Here is a 4445-nt window from a genome sequence, read left to right on the forward strand (position 1 = left end):
TTATATATTATATAATAAAAAATTAAAATTTTATATAATAAAAATATTAAATATATATAAAAATTTTAATATATAAATATTAAAATTTTATATTTATTAATATATATATATATATATTATATATTTTATATTATATATTAAAATATATATAATAAAATTTTATTATATTTTAAAATTAAAATAAAAATATATATATATATATAAATATAATAAAAATAATATGTATAAAAATATATTTTATATAAAAATATTATATATTAAAAAATATATATATAATATATATATAAAAATATTCATCTTATTTATTTATTTATATCTTTTTTATTATTTTTTAAAAAATTTTTTTTATCTCTTTTTCATTATTCTCTTTATTCTCCCTATTTTTTTTTTTTTTTCTTTATTCTATTTTATTTTTTCTCTCTATTCTCTCTCTTTTTATTTGTTTTTTTCTAATTTCCTCTCTCTTTCTTTTCTTGTTTTACTTTCCTTTTTTTTTTTTTTTTTTTTTTTTTTTTCTTCTCTCTTCTTTTCTTTCTCTTCTTTTTCCCTACTTTTTTTCTCTCTCTTCTCTTCTTTTTTTTTCTCTCTTTTTTTAAATTTTTTTTTCTTCTTTTCCTTCTCTTTTTTTGCTCTCTTCCTCTTCTTCTCTCCTTTTCTTTTTTTTTTCCTTTTCCCCTTTTGTTTCTTTTATTTTTTTTTTTTTCTCTTTCTTCTTCTCCCTCCTCCCCTCTCTATTCCTCTCCCCTTTTTTCTTTTCCTTTTTAATTTGGGGTGCCCCCCGCCCTGCTGGGGTTTCCCCCCCCCTCCCCAAAGTAAAAATAACAAGACCCCCAATAGTTAAATCCCCGCGAACTTTTAAAATCTGGCGAAAGTGTTTGATCCCCTTCTACAACTCGCAAAAATATGGAATGAAAAAAATGGCCAAAAGACGGGGGAAAAAAATCGTTTTTTCCCCCCAACCCAAAAAAGTGACGCCCTCCAAGCCAATAATAGGACAATTGGGCCTTAAAAGTCCCCCAGAAAAAATTTTTGTTAAAAATTTTGCTGAAAGAATGAATTGAATTTTAGAGAGGAAATTGCAGACGAACAACCGGTTTTTTTTCCCCCTGAAAAAGGTACCAGAAACCAAATTTCAAAATTTAAAAAATTGATCATAGAAAAAAAACAAGAACATCAAAGACCTATACCTGTGTTTCATCGATTATGTAAAAGCTTTCGATACTGTTGATCACATTCCCCCGGGAAAAAACATGTACGTTGAAGTTTCCAAAACACATCATCCATTAATAAAACCCTTGTAGACCAAAAACAAGCAGCTGAAAAGAACCACTTTGGGTTAACAGAATGGTTCAATCAAACAAGGATACACATTTTTGTTTTTCTTCTCCGCACCTCTTTAATTAATATTCGAAAAAATTTAGAGGGGGGCTCTAGAAATTTTAAAGAAAACTGTGGATTTGGGGGGATACAAAAATATCAAATCTGGGGGTACCCCCCGATGATATAGTTTTTGATTGCCAGCAGTATCCTGAACTAAAACAACAAACTAGAATAAATTAGAGAAGCAACGAAAAGGCGGCTTTTTTTTTTTTAATGCCAAAAAACTTTAAGAATAAAATTTTCCCAAAGGATAACCGGCAATGAACAATAAAAACTGTTCAATCAATGGAATGATTTGGAAATGTGAAAGGTTAACTTATTTTGGAGCTGTTTTAATAAACTATTGATTCACCGAATAAAAAGAAGAAATTACATTCCCAAAAGGCCACATTTTCTCTCAATAAAAATTCTGGAAAGACCATAATTATTAGAATAATATTTAGTTATTGAATATTATTTATCCAATTAATATATTTTATGATGTTGGGTGTTGAAGTAATTAGAAAGAAAAATAATCATTATATTGAAAATGTGATATTACAGACAGTATATGCGTATTACTGGACAAGAAAGAGAATGATTAATGTAAAAATAAATTGTAAAGACTGATTTTGACATCTAATCAATAGGAATTAAATTATATTGATATATATAAAATAAATATATTGAGAAATATTTATAGAATTGATATATAAAAATATAAAATAAAATACTTGAAATAATAAAGATTAATATGATTCATATAATATAAATAAATAAAAGATATATATTATATATTTTAAATGCGATAAGATGTAGTAAGTCATAATGCTAACAATATATAATTTTATTATATATATAATCTATATATTAATATATTTTATAATATATATATAATATATATATATATATAATTTATAATAATATAATCATATATATAAAATATAAGCCATATCACAGATATACTAAATTTATATATATTGTATCATCTCTTGAAAGTGGGTTCAGTGGTAGGCCGCCGTGGTCTACAGCATGATACTCAATTGCAGTGTTCACGTGTTTGACTTTTGTGGGTACGTGGTAGGGTCCCAGTTCCTTTCACGGAGTTGCGTTACCTTTTGAGGTATCTGGCTTTGGCACCAGGCTTAGGGACAGGACTGATTGGGTGGCTTGGCCACAAGGGACTAGCAGGCGATCGGGTGAATCCGTCCCTGGGAACTCGCGGTCGTGTCGAACCGTCGACTCAGATTGCCGTCTCTCATCGATTTCCGACCAACCCGCCGCGGCCTTACGATCATGGGTTTCCATGATTTTCTTGGCAATTTTTAGAGCGGTGGTTTTTGCCATTGCCTCCCGCCCGGGGTGTTTTTTTTTTTTTCTTTTTTTTTTTCTTTTTTTTCGAGTCACCATCTCTATTTACCCGGCACTGACTTGGCTGACTTGGTCCCCCAGTGGCTAGGCAGGCAATTGAGGTGAAGTTCCTTGCCTAAGGGAAACAACGTGGCGGTCGGTGACTCGAACCCTCGAACTCAGATTGCCGTCGTGACAATCTTGAGTCCGACACTCTAACCATTCGGCCACCGCGGCCCAATATATATATCATATATATATAATATATATATAATATATATATAATATATCTATAATATATCTATATCTATAATATATCTATATCTATAATATATCTATATCTATAAATATCTATAATATATACTATATATATCTATAATATATCTATCTATATCTATAATATATCTAAATATCTATAATATATCTATAATAATCTATAATATATCTATAATATATCTAAAAATATATCTATAATATATCCTATAATATATCAATAATATATCTATAATATATCTATAATATATCTATAATATATCTATAATATATCTATATTATCTATAATATATCTATAATATATCTATAATATATTATAATATATCATATATATATATATATATATATATATATATATATATATATATATAATATATATATATATAATAACTATCTATTTTTATTAATCTACCATCTTCGCCACTAACTCGATCTACTTTTTCGCTTATACCAAAACCCGCAAATATCTTTATATTGCGCTTTTCTTCGGTTTCTCTCTCCTGTTTCTTCACATCCCGTCAGCAATTTTTCTCAATACTGACTTCTCATACATAATATTTATTTCCTCTTGTTTCAAGATGTCCAACAGTGTACAAATTTTTTTTGATGCACTTCATCATTTGCCTTCTCTGTATAATACCAGTACTTGTCTGTACAATTTAATATTGATTTTTTCTTGTCTTTATTCAATACCCAACCACCAACCAATGGCAACTGTGAAAACTATGAGTTTCATAACCTCAGCATAGATAATATATATATATATAAAGTTTGGGCCGACTCTACTTCGAGGTATATATATATATAATATACTATAATAAAACATTATTTTAATATATAGCTATATATTATAATATAATATATATATAATATATATTATATATATATATATATATATTAATATATATTATTATTTATTACAAATATTATATAGATAGTTATATAGATAAAAATATATTATACTATAATAAATAATTATTATATTAAAATATTTATATAAGAATCAAAATAATAATAATAATTAATTCAAATATATACATTATTCTTATATAATATATCTATATATATATATAACTAGATAATTTTATATAATATAAGCATTATATATATATATTATATATAATGTATATATTATTCTATATCTTTTTTGATTATATATTATTTTCTTATTAAATATATATATGAAATTTTCATGAATATATATTCTAATTAATATCATATATATTATATAATTTTTGTTATTATGTATATATATATAAAATATGTATATAATATAATATCTGGGGCCTTAACAAGGTTAGCGTCACTCAAGACGTATTATTTTCTATATTAAATAAGCTGAGGTTATTTAACTCATTAGTTTTCCCCTTGCATCAATGGTTTTGAGTGTTGGTGTTGAAGTTTTGATACCACAAGAAAAAGATCAATAGTTTTGAAATGTGGTGTTACATAAAATTTCTTAT

Source organism: Penaeus monodon, chromosome 1, assembly GCF_015228065.2.
Source record: "Penaeus monodon isolate SGIC_2016 chromosome 1, NSTDA_Pmon_1, whole genome shotgun sequence".
Lineage (NCBI taxonomy): Eukaryota > Metazoa > Arthropoda > Malacostraca > Decapoda > Penaeidae > Penaeus > Penaeus monodon.